This window comes from Lithobates pipiens, unplaced genomic scaffold, assembly GCF_037356315.1.
Source record: "Lithobates pipiens isolate NorthernLeopardFrog02 unplaced genomic scaffold, aLitPip1_a1.2 Scaffold_16, whole genome shotgun sequence".
Taxonomy (NCBI): domain Eukaryota; kingdom Metazoa; phylum Chordata; class Amphibia; order Anura; family Ranidae; genus Lithobates; species Lithobates pipiens.
Genome location: NW_027507748.1, coordinates 144229151 through 144245564, shown reverse-complemented (window position 1 = coordinate 144245564; position 16414 = coordinate 144229151). Strand labels below are relative to the sequence as shown.

At 47.1% G+C, this 16414-nt stretch overlaps 1 protein-coding gene across 1 annotated transcript in view; it reads right to left on the bottom strand.

Moving 5' to 3' along the window:
* Positions 1 to 16414, bottom strand: part of SERPINF2 (serpin family F member 2) — a 101101-nt gene that overhangs the window by 49548 nt on the left and 35139 nt on the right. The window lies entirely within an intron of this gene.

The window sequence follows — 16414 nt, the reverse complement described above, 5'->3', positions numbered from 1 at the left end:
TGTCCATTTGTCTGCAAGTTCCATCACACAGTCCTTCAAAACCCCTTAGATCTGTCCCACCTCCCCGACCATCAGATTTTCCTGAATAGGAGTAAAATTTGCCTATAGGATGGAATGCAATACAATAAGATCAGGGCCCTTGCCTTAGATTACTTTTGCCATATTCTTTCTTGTCCTTCTGATATTTTAGCCAATTAGAGATCATTGGATGTTCACCATTAACCTATTACGCATTTGTACTGACATGGGACCCATGCCAGAGAGAAAATGGGAAGCTTCCAGAAGACTGTCGCTAATGAAACTTAAAGCTACAGCCATTTGCTCCACACATTCAATAATCAAGTGATCAACAGCAGCAGTGGGGAGATCTTGTTTCAGGATTTTGACCAGTCAGACATGTTTTGACAAGATATAGTCACACCCAGGATTGTGTAAAAGGACAGAGAACAAAGCTGTGGAAAGGGCTTCCAATGGATTCTTGGTAGAGTCCTTAAAAATAGGCTTAAGTTTGGTAAAAACTTTGATATGCAATGACAATAGACCATTTTGCACAAAATCATCCCTAAAATGAGTACAGGGCTAATAAACACTTTCATTGAAAAAAAACTTTTCAGAGTGTTTCCAATCTCTGTATAAAGAGTTTAAAAAGAGGGTGCAAGGGGAAAGACATTGAGCCCTTAAATGACCAAGACTAAACAGTACTGGTAGAAGCAACAGGCTGCTCCCCAAGTTTCAGAGTGGTGCACACTGCATCAAGTGTTGAACAGTCTCCTTTAAATTGTAATAGCAGTACACTTCAACCCCACGAGGCAAGAACAACCAGTTCAGAAAGTCTCTGTGGCCAATGGCTCAGAAAATACTAAGGCCGCGTACACACGCGCGGACTGTTCGCCCAACCTTGTCCGCTGAACAGTGTTTGGGCGGACAGTCCGCTCGTGTGTGGGGCTTCAGCGGACAGTTTCAGCGGACAGTTGGACGAACAAGGTCTTACGGAAATTCCGAAAAACTGACCGCTGAAACAAGGTTTCAGCGGACTGTTCGCTCGTGTGTAGGCTTGTTCGGCCAACTAAGTCTCGTGCATGCTCAGAAAGGATTTCCACGTCGGAAGGTTGCATTGCAGTGTATAGGACGTCGTATTTTTCGTCCCGTCGTACGTGCCGTTCACGTCATCGCGCACGGTTTCAGCAAACTGTTCGTCCGTCGTGTGTGGCCATGTCCGTCCATGCTAAGTTTGAGCGGACTGTTTGCCGAAACTGTTGGACGGACAAAGTTGGGCGAACAGTCCGCGCGTGTGTACGCGGCCTAAGGCCAAAGGAAAAAATAAATAAAAAATCAGAGAAATCTGCAGAGGGTATAGAAGCACGCTGATGACCTCTGTGCTCAAAATTAGCATATAAATGGGTGACTTGAGCCATAAAAGACTTACAGGTCAGTAGTAAACCTATTGGCAGAAATGGCAGAGGATCCATCCATACCTTATCAAGATAATTATTTAAATGATAGGATAGACTCTAGGGGCAGAGAACAGCACGCCTACAAGCTGCAGATGTCAGCATAATTTGCAGGTGTGCTGTAAGCAGCCTGAATACATTAGCAGAGTGAGAGCAGAGGGCACCAGGTAAAGGCACAGTTTTCTCCTTGTTCCCTGAATCAGACATTTTGCTGCCACATAGCGGTAGGGAAAACCAAGACTCAATATATTAAAAACATCTTCTAAAGGCAAAGCCGCACTACTCACGAAACCGAGACACTTGGTAGCTGGTGAGAGTTCGATGACCAAAGCTAACCAACTAAATTAGGCAGGCAGCAAGGCAATTTATATTTTTGAAGTTCCATATGGTTTTTTGCAAGCAGGAGCAACAGTGGAGAGATGCTATCTGAGCCTTGTATGGGGAGGTACGCAACACATAAATTGGTGAGCGAACCTACTGTACACTCCACCCACTCTCCCTTCCCTTTTTTTTACCCCAACCTCTCTCCTTGGCTTCCGTACTTTTTGTCGTACTGGCCTAGAACAAGTCGGCACATCAAGAATTAGGACTTTATATGACGTTCAAAGTGCCATACTTGTTCAGCTAAGAACCGGCCTGCATGTATTTTATGTTAAGCAATACACCAAATACACCTTCCACCCCCAGCCTGCAATTGGACAGTGAAGGAAAAGCAGAAGAAGTTATGTCCTTACTCTACCCTTCTCTCAGCTTGATCACTTTCCCCCAGCATCCAATTGAAGATCTAATATTGAATAAAAAAAGAAAATAAAAAACCCAGGAAAAAAAACAAAAACAAAAAAAACCCCACTATACACGGGTTAAACCTACACGTGTGAAGCCGCACGCCCCGGATGCAGAGTGTGAGTGTGTGTGTGTGCGCGCGTGCGTGTGGGGTGTGGGGGGGGGGTGGGTTTGTATGCCTGTTTGCGGAAGTTAGTCATTAGGTGGGGGCCTTCAACATCATCTTTTAACATCTCTACCCCAGCAACATGACAATTTACACCTTTAGCCATGTAAATGTAAGGATTAACACTTTTTGTGGACTCCCTGACACCACTAGATTGGATTATGTAACTGGACCAGGGTGTTTCCGACACATCTCCTACCTGTTCTTGGACAGTCACTCTGACACAATCCATGCTGACTGGATTATTGTGACTGACCTGCATGGCTATAATTACAGTGGTATGTTCCTTATACTCATTAAAGCAGTTGTAAAACTTTTTAAATTTCAAAATGATTTTAGGAAGGAAATTAAAGTTCATACTTGCCTTCCTTATTTCCTGTTCTGGGTTCCCTGCTCCTCTTTTCGAATTGCCCCTAGCAAGCAACTTGGTATGGGGACATACTATGGAGCCGAGCTGTGTGCTTCCATAGAAAAACAGTGTGGCACGACCCCCCCCCCCCCCCCCACAGTATTTGATTGACAGTAGCAGAATGGCTCCCACTGCTGTCAGGGCCTCCCATGAATACAGGAAGAGGGGAGAAGAGCTTCTGCAGATGGGACAGCGCTGGATTGAGAGAAGACTTAGATAAGTGTTTAAGAATGTTTTTTTTTTTAATGCAGAGAATGCATTAGGGTAAAGTGGAAAAACAAAACAAAACACAAACACAAACACAAACACACACACACACACACACACACACACGATGCATTAAGGTGAAAAACCATCAGGGTTTACAACCCCTTTAACATCACAGAATGTGACTAACTACTACTGGCTATACCATGACCCTGATACAGTGGGAAAAAGTGTCACCCCTTTTAAAATATTCAAATGTTGTTGCTTTGGAGCCTGAAATTAAGACAGGCACAGTTTGTTTTATCCAGCTGTATTTTCTCAGTGCAACTTATAACATCCAAGTGAAAGATAACACCATGTCAGAAAAAATAAAAAAAATAAAAAAAAAATTCTAAAACAAAATCATCGAGTTGGAAAAAGAATCAACTTCCTGTGTCAGTATTTTGTTGAAGGGGGGAATAGACACAGGAAGCGCCAACTTGAGTGTAGTATATTAGATACAATTTATTAAGTAATGCACTTACAGGAAATAACATAAAAAACAGGCTAATCTGTAAACGGTGGTGTCTGCAGGTGTAGGTCGGCATCCAAAATGAGCATCCACGGATCTGGCAGATGACTGAGGGAGCCTCAATTCGTCCTGTGGCCACAGTATTTTGTTGAACCACCTTTTGCTTTAATGATAGCCTTTAGTCCGTTTGAATATGTCTCATACATAGGATGTATCCAGAAATAAATCCAATTTGCTGCAGACGTGGGGAAATTGAAAGAACAATTCTGCATATATTTTGGACTTGTCCACGAGTCCGGCCTTTTTTAGCTCGAGATTTGTAAACGGATTCATGACCTTACTGGTGCACTTTTAGAAGATAATCCAGCAGCTTGCCTTTTGCATCTTAGTCCTCTATCCAAGAGAAAGTACCAACACTCATTAGTAACCCGTTTGGTAAACGTGGCAAGGTCATGTATTTCAGCAAAATGGAAGATTCCTCTCCTCCTACAGTAGGGCAGTGACTGATGAATATAAATGAATGAAATTGGAATATCGGACAGTCTGAGGAATCAAAGAGAAAAATTCCATAAGACATGGTGCCAATAGACTAGGTTTCAGCTCACATCTAATTAGAAGGCGATTATGAGACCGCTCCGCAGGACAAAATACGAGTGTGGCTATCTGGTCAGACGGGCCTCCATTAGGTACTTTTTAATTCCTAAAACCCTCTCCCTTTCCTTCTCTTGGGAATATTCCTTTTTAGACTAATACTATATGAAAATATGTGTACCATTGAATACTGATTATTGCAATCAGGAGGAGGCATTACATTTTTCTGGTGTAATTGGAGGGATTACAATGGTTGTAATTGAATGTGTAGCCAGGAGCTGGACAGAGATATATCTCTGCAGTCAGGAGACACTATGTGGCTTTGCTGAAGGGGGAGCCATTTCCCTCTAACACCAAGTTGACGCTGACCTGTTGCCTCATTGATACAGAGATAAGGCAGAGCAAAGCATCTTGGAACATGTAGTCCGAATGGATAAGCCCTCTTTCTGAATCATTAGGAACTACAACTACCAGATGGCTGATGGGGAAGAACAGACCACTGGGAGGGACTATAAAAGCAATGGATTGAGGCCTGGCGCGCTCTCTTGAGACTAGGCCTGGATCTGAGTGCAGGGATTTTGTGACCATGTGAGCTGCAGTTTAGTCGCGGCCTGCACTAGCGAAACCATTCAGTGGATATTCGGAGGGACACCAGCGAACAGTATCCCTTAGCCGTTCGGTGGCAGCCTGGAGGCTGCTCCTATTCCATCTATCCATCAGTGACATCAGATTTGGGTGAGCCGTGGCGCGGTGCGGCGGAGGTCAGACGTCATCCCCTGAGCCAGATTCTCATGAGACAGCTACCATTATCATCACCATCACCATCTTTTGTTTCAGTGTGGTGAGCGGGAAATAGCCCAACTTTATAAACACTGTATATAGACACCATTGCATCCTGCACTTTATCAGTCTTAGTGTCAAGGATCTAGGCCTAACATCATATACACTATATACAGACATCTCTACCTTCTATCACCCCGCTTCTACTCGTAGTTCCAGAATTGAATCCAGTTGCAGTTTGTTCCTTACAGGAAGATTGCTTCTTTGTTTATTCACAACTAAGTGATTCAGGTTGCTTTGCCATTCAAAAATGCCTTTCATGAAATCATCAAGGGCTAGCTGAAGATCAAAGGTTATAACATTGCATTTACTTTTCTGCATCTATGTGTTGACCAACAGAAGAGTGGGGTCTGACACCAATAAGAGCCATTGCTCTGCTTTCCTGTAACCTGTTCACAGAGATTATAGTCCTTACTGTTGAATGTTTAAATCTGATATGCGATTGCCATTTAGTTATTTATGACATTCTGTCAGGGTTTCTCCTGCACGGAACGGGCCGATGCGCGTACGCAGGATTCGCGTGCGCGCGTGGGGCGCGCGGTTTGGGCGACCGTGTGTGCGTTAGCGCGCCAGTGGGCCTATTTAAAGGAGGCTGCTGCATCTACTCGGTGCTGTTTGTCTGCAGCTCTGTACCCGAACTACCTGCTATCTGCCTGCTGTTGTGACATCTGACCCGGCTACCGTCTGACCTCGCTGACCTCTCCTGCTCTGACCCCGGCCTGCCTGACTTTGCTTTGGACTTTACCTCTGTTGCCGAACCTCTGCCTGCCAGCACTTCTCTTCTGCCTGCTGTACTTACCTGTCTGCTTATCCGTTGTGACCCGGCCCGCCTGACTATTCTTCTGCTGTTCAAGTGTGCTCCACCCGGTCCTTGCTGCCGCTGCCTTGCCTGCTGATTGCTTTATGAAGATCCACAGCCAAATCCGCTCTGTCTGCGCTCCAGCAGGGCCAACGTGCGGCCGAGGACTATGTTACTGACTTTCGGCGCTGGAGCGCAGACACCCAATGGAATGACTCTGCTCTAAGACATCAGTTCCGCATGGGCCTCTCTGAGGGACTGAAAGATGAACTGGCCCGTGTCGGTATCCCGGACTCTTTGGAGGAGTTGATCACCTTGGCCATACAAATTGACCGTCGACTTCGGTAACGGTGGGTCGAGCGCTCAACTCAGCCCCATTGCTTGAATTGGATGACTGCGAGGGTTCCTATTCACGCCTTCTGTCCTCAGCCTGCTCTGCAAAGGGACCCTGCCAGTCCTGCTCCTGACCCTCCTGAGCCAATGCAGCTGGGATTGATGCGTCCCACCTTGTCTCCAGAGGAACGTGCCCGTCGTCGCCAGCTTTACTTGTGTCTTTACTGCGGGGGGTCCAGACATTATGTTAACAACTGCCCTGTTAAGACACGCAAGTGCCTTTCCTCTGTTTCTCCTATTCCTGTTTTCCACTTTGCTCTCCCTCTCTCATTGCAGTTCCAGGGAAGGACGGTCTCCACCAGCGCCATCGTTGATTCTGGGGCTTTCAGTTTTGTCGATGCCACCTTTGCCAGTCTGCAAGCCTTGCCCCTGCAGAAGAAAACCCACGGACTGTCTGTGTTCTTGGCTGATGGGTCCCGCATCAAGTCGGGACAAGTAACCCAAGAGACGCTACCCCTGATGGCTTGTACCCCTTCCCAGCACAAGGAGCTCCTCACCCTTGATGTGATTTCTTCCCCTCTATTTCCTGTGATCCTGGGCATCCCCTGGCTTCAGGCCCATAATCCCTGCATCAACTGGGCCACAGGGGAGATCAAGTTCCAGTCTAGCTACTGCCAAGAGCACTGTCTTTGTGTGAACTCTGTTGTGCCCTCTACCCTTCTTTGCCTTGATTCTGATCTGGACTTATGCCAGCTGGTGCCTGAACCATACCATGAATTTTTTGACGTTTTTAGCAAGCGAGGGGCAGACACACTTCCACCTCACCACCCCTATGACTGCCCCATTGAACTTCTTCCAGGAGCTGAGATCCCGTTTGGGCTTATCTTTCCCCTGTCTGAAAAGGAGCAAGAGGCTTTAAAGGTTTATATTACAGAAAACTTGGAGAAGGGGTTCATTCATCATTCCACCTCCCCAGCAGGCGCTGGAATATTTTTTGTGACCAAGAAAGAGCAGTCGCTCCGGCCCTGCGTGGACTATCGTGAGCTTAACAAGATCACGGTCAAGAACCGTTACCCTCTTCCTCTGATGCCGGAGCTCTTTCAGAAACTGAGATCAGCCACGATTTTCTCCAAGTTGGACTTAAGGGGGGCTTACAACCTGGTTCGCATTCGGGCTGGGGACGAGTGGAAGACAGCATTCAGGACCCGTTCGGGCATTACGAATACCTGGTCATGCCCTTTGGCCTTTGTAATGCTCCTGCCACCTTCCAGCATCTCATTAATGACGTGTTCAAAGACTTCCTGGACATTTGTGTGATCGTCTACTTGGACGACATTTTGATTTTTTCGAGGTCTCTCGAACAGCATCTGGGTCACGTGGGCAGGGTGTTACTCCAGCTCCATCAGCATGGACTGTATGCTAAGGCTGAGAAGTGTAGCTTTGAGCAACGGAACATCCAATTCCTCGGGCTTGAGATCTCCCCGGCTGGCATCAAGATGAATCCTCAGAAGGTCTCCGCTGTTCTGGACTGGCCTGCACCTATGGATAAAAAGGGGATACAACGTTTTGTGGGCTTTGCAAATTTTTACAGAAAATGTATTAAGGGATTTTCTGCCATAATTGCCCCCATTACCCAGTTGACAAAACAGTGTGTACGCTTCCACTGGGGGTCGGAAGCCCAGGAGGCCTTTGAGAGACTTAAAAGACTGTTCACCTCTGCCCCCATCCTCAGCCACCCAGATCCTTCCCTACCATATATTCTTGAAGTGGACACTTCCGAAGTAGCTGTGGGGGCAGTTGTGTCCTAGAGGCAAGGCGGCAACGATTTGATGCATCCCGTAGGGTTCTTCTCCCGAAAACTTTCCCCTGCCGAGAAGAACTATGATGACGGTGACCGTGAATTACTCGCTATCAAATCTGCCTTGGAGGAATGGAGGTACTTGTTGGAAGGTGCAGTTCATCCAGTGCTGATCTACACCGACCACAAGAACCTCGAATACCTGAGGACTGCCAAGCGTCTGAAGCCCCGACAGGTGTTTTTCTCACGTTTCTGTTTCCACATTACTTACCGTCCCGGATCTAAAAATGTGAAACTAGATGCGCTCTCGCGTATGTATGATTGCCCCAAAGACCTTGCTGCTCCGGACACTACTACCTGCGAGTACCTGTCTACTTGTGCAACCAGACTTGCTGGCACAGATCAGGGAGGCATCCACTAATTCACCTGCACCACCAGAGGTCAAACTGATTTCCAGAGGGGGTCTTCTATGGAAGGAGAGCCAAGTTTTTGTGCCTGAAAGCATCCGGATTAGAGTTCTAGCCCTCCTCCATGATCACCCGTTAGCAGGACACTTTGGGCCCTGTAAGACCTTGGAATTGGTACAGCGTACCTTCTGGTGGCCCGGCCTCAAGGAATTCTGCAAGAAGTATGTAGACTCCTGTCCTGTGTGCATCCGGAGCAAGGCAACAAGGAATCGGGCCTGGGGACTTCTGAAGCCTTTTCCAGCACCTGATCGGCCTTGGAGGAATGATCACGATGGACTTTTTTGTCGAGCTTCCCTGCTCTGAAGGTTGCATGGCCATTTTTGTGGTCGTAGATAGACTGACTGAGATGGCCCATTTATTGCCCTTGAAAGGGACTCCATCTGCTCCAGAGACGGCCCGTGTCTTCATAAAAGGAGATAGACTGCATGGAGTACCTGCTATCATCATGTCTGACAGGGGGGTCCAATTCACCTCCCGGTTCTGGAGGGCCCTGTGTTTGAAGATCGAGCTGGCTCTGTCATCTGCCTACCACCCCCAGACCAATGGACAGACTGAGCGTACCAACCAGACCCTGGAGCAGTACATTAGATGTTTCACGTCTTTTGTCCAGGATGATTGGGTATCTCTGCTGCCCCTTGCGGAGTTGCCTACAACAACGTTAGTCACTCAGCCACAGGGCAGTCCCCGTTTTTTGCTAATTATGGGTTTCACGTAACCTTTCTGCCTGACTTGCTTCCAGAGTCACCAGTTCCAGCAGTCCAGGACACTGTGACCTTCCTCAGTTATAACAAATCGGGTGTTACAAGAGGCGGTATCCAAAGCTCAAGCAGACAGCAAGAAGACCTTCGATCGTAAGAGAAGAGGGGAATTGAACCTGCAGGTCGGAGATCAGGTATGGTTTTCTACGAACAATCTTAAATTAGCCTGCTCTTCTAAGAAACTTGCGGCCAAATTTTTGGGACCCTTTACTGTAAAGAGAAGGATTAATGAGGTGTCATATATGAGTTGGTCTTGCCTGATTCAATGAAAATCCACCCGGTTTTTCATGTGTCCTTGCTGAAGCCCTCGCTGCCCGATCCCTTCCCGGGTAGAAGTTCCAGACCACCTGAACCCGTTTTTAATCGACGGTAGTGAAGAGTATGAGGTGGAGGCTATCCTCGATTGTAGAAGGAGACAAGGTCAGAGACAGTTTTTGGTTAAGTGGAAGGGGTACGGTCCATAAAGTAATTCGTGGGAACCCGATGGTAATTTGCATGCCAACAGACTGGTCCGTGCCTTTTTCTCCGCTCATCCGGAAAAAGAGGCACCTTGTGGGCACCTGGAGGTTGCCCGTTGTGGGGGGGGGCAATGTCAGGGTTTCTCCCGCATGGAACAGGCGAATGCGTGGGTGTGCGTACGTGGTTTGCGCATGTGCGTCAATGCGGTTTGGCGCCAGTGGGCCTATTTAAAGGAGGCTGCTGCATCTACTCAGTGCTGTTTGTCTACAGCTCTGTACCCAAATTACCTGCTGTTGTGATATCTGACCCGGCTACTGTCTGACCTCGCTGACCTCTCCTGCTATGACCCCGGCCTGCCTGACTTTGCTTTGGACTGTACCTCTGTTGCCAAAGCTCTGCCTGCCTGCACTTCTCTTCTGCCTGCTGTACTTACCTGTCTGCTTATCCATTGTGACCCGGCCCGTCTGACTATTCTTCTGCTGTTCAAGCGTGCTGCACCCGGTCCTTGCTGCCGCTGCCTGCCTGTCTACCATCTTCTCTGCAGTTCCAGCATCCAGAAGTAACCAGCCACTGCTTCCAGTCAGACACTCCTACCCCGCTGCGCTCATGGGGCCACTGTCTCCATTCCAGTGGTCCCTGAACCAGAGCTGTAAGAGAAGTCTTCTTCCATCAAGTCGGGCTCATCACCAGGTACCTAACACATTCCTATAAGAAATACCATTTCGAATTGTAAACTTGAGTTGATTTTCCAATAATTTTTAGTTCACTAACCAAACAAGTTAATTGGTTTAATCAATTCTGGTGTACCTACTTCTTTATTATTGTAGCACTAACCCCCGAAAGAGCTGCTGGTTTTCTTTCGAGCTTATCGTTACCTCACCTGTTCACTGTGTCCATCTTAGGGGTCCCGTTGTAGAGTGGATTAAAGAATGTTAGCTCCGACACTTAGTTCTTTTTCCAAAGATTAATTTGAAAGAACATGAAGTTTTGCAATAGAAGGATGGAGGGTTAAGGGGAGTTCAGGTACCTTGTAATTGTGGGTTAGAGATATTTCCTTGATCCAGAGGACAAATAGCTTCCACAGACTGGATCTAGCAACCACCAGTGAGATGCTCGAACAAAGTCTCTGCCACAGACTTGTCCATTCAATGGAATCGTTGTACAATCCTCTGTCACAGGAAAGTACAACCAGCAACTTGTTGTAAAGTTAAAGAGCTGTCACACAGTACCAGTTTCTTTCAGCCCATCCGGCGATACTGTGAGGTAGGTGTCCTGGGATGTGTCTTCCAACTGAGTCTCCAGGCTCTTCCAGAGATACCAGCTTTGTTGCTCGGTCCTCTCCTGAAAAAGTCCTTCCCTGGATCCTCCAGTCGCTTGGCTACTCCCCGTAGGCAAGACAGTACAGGACCACCCCTGGATCGGTAGGCGCCAAGACTTTTGGGCCCATCCTTTCAGTTGCAAAGCCTCGGGCCAGCCGGCCCTAAGACATAGAGAAAGGCAGCACACACCTCAGGCCAGGAGGGCCATGAGGTCGGGATAACGAACCCCAAAAATATGGCGCCTGTACCTTAAGTACCCTTACCCAGAATGCACAGCAAGGAACCACTCCCACCGGGCTATTTCTGAGTAAAAGGGGTGCATTTCCAACACTTACCGGTGGTGACAGCGACACCCACAGCCAAGTGGAAACTAGCAAAAAACAGCTGGACTGGTACAGAAACCAGAACTTTGACATAATTAGTCTGAGCCAAAACTGCAGCTTCAGACAAACTTAAATTTACAAAAAAAATTGCGCCCTGCTCATTAGGAGCAGGATGCTACATAATTGTTAGTAAAAAAGGGAAAATGTATGAACTTGCTGCAAACCCACCTCACCTCTTTAAGCCAAGAAAGCCAAGCCCAAAAAAAGTATAGAAAAAAAATGCACTGCAAATGCAGCGCAAAATGCATTCAAGCATGCAGTCAAAAACAGTTACGTGCAGTTTCTGTTGTGAACGAGCGCTTAAAGTGTTACTAAACCCAGGACCCTGAATTTACTAAATCTGGTCACACAGATCATTGGAATGCAATTATTTTAGTAAATATAAACTGCTAAATACCTTTTCTCACCAGCAATATATATAGCAGTGACTTCTATCAGTGTCTGGTTAAAACTTATAAGTGGAGTTTTCATTCTACTCTGACTGTCCTATGAGGCTGCAAAACCCCCGACGCTCTGTCTGGGACAATGCACAGCAGCATACAGCTCTGCATACCAGGCCTGGTTGTTTTGATTCTGGGTTGGAAGTGTTAGAATAGTAGGGGGTGTGGCCACCTATACTTGGGCTCAGAGATACCTCCTGTGCCTGATGGTGAATTGTACCAGCAGGAGAGGATGGGCTGAAACCTGAGTGGCAGGAAGTTTATGTGGCGAGTCCTGACCAATCATTAACTTGTGTGGTCCAAAAGGAGGTCTCCTATATAAAGGGGAGGTCACATGCTTCTAAGGGGGGGGGGCCTGGGGGCCCAAGCGCGGACAGAGGGCCTGGGAGAGCAAAGAAAGAAGTCAGGAATGCTTCAGGAGATTCAGGCCAGACGCCTGGAATGCAGCGGAATCAGTATGCAATGCTGGGAGAGAGCCAGGCGAGCGAGGAGAAAGTAGGAGAAAAGCGGAAGAAGAGAACTGGGTGATTGACTTTCTGTGAGTAAAACATGGACTGTTGATTGGGAGAGAACAGGTCAGCGAAAGCCCAGAGAAACTAGTGCAGGAGTGCTTGGAACTATATACTGTGAGTCTGAGGACTGCAGTATAAATCATAAGACAGTACTTCCAATGACTGAGGGATGTTGGCGTGTGAGTCAACTTATAACAAATGGGTGAACAGGTCAGACTCCTGTGTTCTGCCTGGGTGGGCAAGGCCCAAAGAACTAACGTGGCTCTCATGGTTTCAGCGTGATGTGCAGACGAGAGTTGCACAGGAGTGGGGTCTGGACTACCCATACGATGCCAGCCATGGCAGGGAAGTAATAGAGGACTCCTGGGAGCAGTTGGGGGGGGGGGGATGACTTGGTCTGGGACTATTTTTATGTCCCAAAGCCAAAGCAGATCCCAGATAGTGAGGTCTGGGTCTGGTTTCAGGACATTAAGAAAGAGTGGAAGGGGCTTCCGTTTAGGAGCCGAACAGAAAGTGTATTGGCCCACGGGCACTTTTGTGTTGTATCGCTGGCATGTCTGATCAGGTTGCACTCTGCAGGAGGTCTGGTAGACTCCCTTTGAAGGGGTGACAGTCCTGACAGGGAACTCCATGTCATCTTTTCATTTATGGTTCTGTTACCAGATGGAGGATCATAACCCCCTACTTCTGGTAAAATGTAAATGTCAGGTAGTTTACAGTTAGTTGTAAATATATTCTGTCTTCTTTTAGGAATATCCAGGATGCAGTGGCAGTCTATCATTGTTATAAAGAGAAAGAAGAAGACCTGTAGTAAACAGAGTATTCCTCTCCGGGGAGTAGTGCTCTGGGTTTCACTTGTTAGCACAGGGTAGTTGTAAGGAATTTGTAGCCAGGATGTACTGCCCGTGAAAATGTACATGTGAAGATATGTGCTTGACACTATTATTCCTTTCATGTTAATTATTTTATTAGTCCCTTTCCCACTTTAACTAGGGTGATATGAGATGCCTTTCCTCTTAACAAAGAGGGATTTTTCAAATTGTGTTTTTTTCCACAACTTAGGACAGTTGTGATATTTAGTGGGGGGTGGGTGTAGTGCCCTCTACTTAAGGGTAGGTGTGATTTTGTAGAATTTGTGGTGTAGGATGTAGTATAGGTAAATTTAGTCAAGCCTGCGGTCTTTTTACCAGGCCTGGTTGTTTTGATTCCGGGCTGGAAGTGTTAGAATAGTAGGGGGTGTTGCCATCTGCACTTAGGCTCAGAGATACCTCCTGTGCCCGACTGTGAATTGTACCAGTAGGAGAGGATGGGCTGAAACCTGAGTGTCAGGAAGTTTATGTGGGAGTCCTGACCAATCATTAACTTGTGTGGTCGAAAGAAGGTCTTTTATATAAAGGGGGGGGGGGGGCCTGGGGGCTCAAGTGCGGACAGAGGGCCTGGGTCCCGGGAGAGCAAAGAAAGAAGTCAGACGTGCTTCAGGAGATTCAGGCCGGATGCCTGGAGTGCAACAGAGTCAGTATGTAACGCTGGGAGAGAGCCGGGATGTGTCGGGTGAGTGAGGAGGAAGAAGAAGGAGTAAAGCGGAAGAAAAGAACTGGGTGATCGACTTTCTGTGAGTGAAACATGGACTGTTGATTGGGAGAGAACAGGTCAGTGGAATCCCAAAGAAACGAGTGCAGAAGTGCTTGGAACTATATAATGCGAGTCTGAGGACCGCAGTATAAATCATAAGACAGTACTTCCAATGACTGAGGGATGTTGGCGTGTGAGTCATGGAAATAGGCAATGATGGCCTGTGACTCAAGGCCAGGCATGTCCAAAGTCCGGCCCGCGGGCCAATCGCGGCCCGCGGTCCGGTTTTGAACGGCCCGCCTGGTGTGCTGCGGGATCAGGGCTGTCAAATGAGCCGATCCCCGTCACTGTGAGAAGCTCCGTCGGCTTCAAAAGTGAAAGTAAAGTGCAGAGGAGTGTGCTGTGCTCTCTGCTTCCCCCTACAGTGCAGTACCCGGCTGAATAAGGAAATGGAATGGAAAGGTACTGTACTACAAGCTAGATTCGTTTTAAAAAGGCTTTATTTATGTGTATGTGTGTGTGTGTGCATGTGTGTCTGTATGTATGTATGTGTGTGCATGTGTGTCTGTATGTGTGCATGTGTGTCTGTATGTATATGTGTGCATGTCTGTCTGTATGTATGTGCATGTGTGTCTGTATGTATATGTGTGCATGTCTGTCTGTATGTATGTGCATGTGTGTCTGTATGTATGTGCATGTGTGTCTGTATGTATGTGCATGTGTGTCTGTATGTGTGTGTGTGCATGTGTGTCTGTATGTGTGTGTGTGTGTGTGTGCATGTCTGTCTGTATGTGTGTGTGTGCATGTCTGTATGTATGTATGTGTGTGCATGTCTGTCTGTATGCATGTGTGTGCATGTGTGTCTGTGTGTATGTGTGTGTGTGCATGTGTGTCTGTATGTATGTGTGTCTGTATGTATGTGTGTCTGTGCATGTGTGTGCATGTCTGTATGTATGTGTGTGCATGTGTGTCTATATGTGTGTGTGTGTGCATGTCTGTCTGTATGTATGTGTGTGTGTCTGTATGTGCATGTGTGTCTGTGTGTGTGTGTGTGTGTGTCTGTGCATGTATGATTGCATGTGTGTGTGTGTCCATGTATGTCTGTATGTATGCGTATGTGCATGTGTGTCTGTATGTATGTGCGTGTATGTCTGTCTGTATGTGTGTGCATGTATGTTTGTCTGTATGTGTGTGCAGCATGTGTGTCTGTATGTATCTGTGTGCATGTATGTGTGTGTGTGTGTGTGTGTGTATGTATGTGCCTGTATGTGCGTGTATGTATGTGCGTGTATGTATGTATGTGCCTGTATGTATGTATGTGTGTGCATGTGTCTGTGTCTGTATGTGTGTGTGTGCATGTGTCTGTATGTATGTAAGTATATGCATGTGTCTGTATGTGTATGCATGTGTCTGTATGTGTGTATGTCTGTGTGTATGTGTATGCATGTGTGTTACTTTTAATCCAGACCTCCCCCCCCCATTCTTGTACCATCAGAACTGCTTTTGTGGTGCTTGTGTGTGTGATAGCAGCCAGGATTGCTGCTCCTCTGAAAAGCAATCCATATACAGATCGCTTTTCAGAGGCATTTGAAAGGTGGTAAAGAGGCATTATGTTGCCTCCTCACCACCTGTTTTAAGCCTGTAAATGTAGCATCACTATACCGCAACTGTGCAGTCTACACAGTTGCAGTGCAGGCCCATTCACCCTGAGCATACCTCCAGCTGCAGCCACAGCATGTGTACACCCCCAGCTGCTCCCTCTGCAGCTAGAGGGGGAGAAGTTGGGGGTGGTAAAAACAGCTTAACCATGTAGTTTTACTGCCCCTCCAATAAGCCCTTGGTTCACATCTGCATGGCTGCATGCTGTGTGTAGGGCAGCCCATGCATTTCAATGGGCTTCCATACCCACAAAAATGCAGGGAAAGAAGTCCCAGAGCTTTTTTTTTTTTTTTTATTGCGCTGCACCAAAAGCACCCCATGTTTCCAATGTGTGGGGTACCATTAAGACTTAACGGTACCCCTAAAGAACAGAGCATTCGTCTGTGTGTCGGGCAAACGAGCGCAACAAAGGCACGAGAATTTTTGTTGGGCCAGGTATGAGTGCTCGAATGACCGAATTTTAATGGTTCAAAGAATGTCAGGCAAAATGGTCGGCCCTCACACATGTTCACTTCATCGAATCTGGCCCTCTTTGAAAAAAGTTTGGACACCCCTGCTCTAGGCCCAACACCTAAAGGAAATCTGTCAGTCCGCCGGAGAGAATTATTCAGAGTAATGCTTTTTTCGCTTAACTTGGGAGTGCTGCACTAAAGGAAACAATAGAATCAGGAAAGGATCGCTCTAGGGGAGTCCAGTAACAAAGCTACGGCTATGGATTACACCCTCATATAGTGGGGTCTGGTGGAGCATCTCATATCCCTCAGTGAACAACCCCAGACTTATTCCACGAATAAAGAGTAATAAAAGTATAAAACGTTGACTGTTGGTGTCATGTGCATGTGATGGGAGAACGGAAGTGGAGTGATTGGCAAGAAGATGATGAACAACCCAGAAGCCCCCATGGGGGTACCGATAGATGTATGTATGTATGTATGTATGTATGTATGTATGTATGTA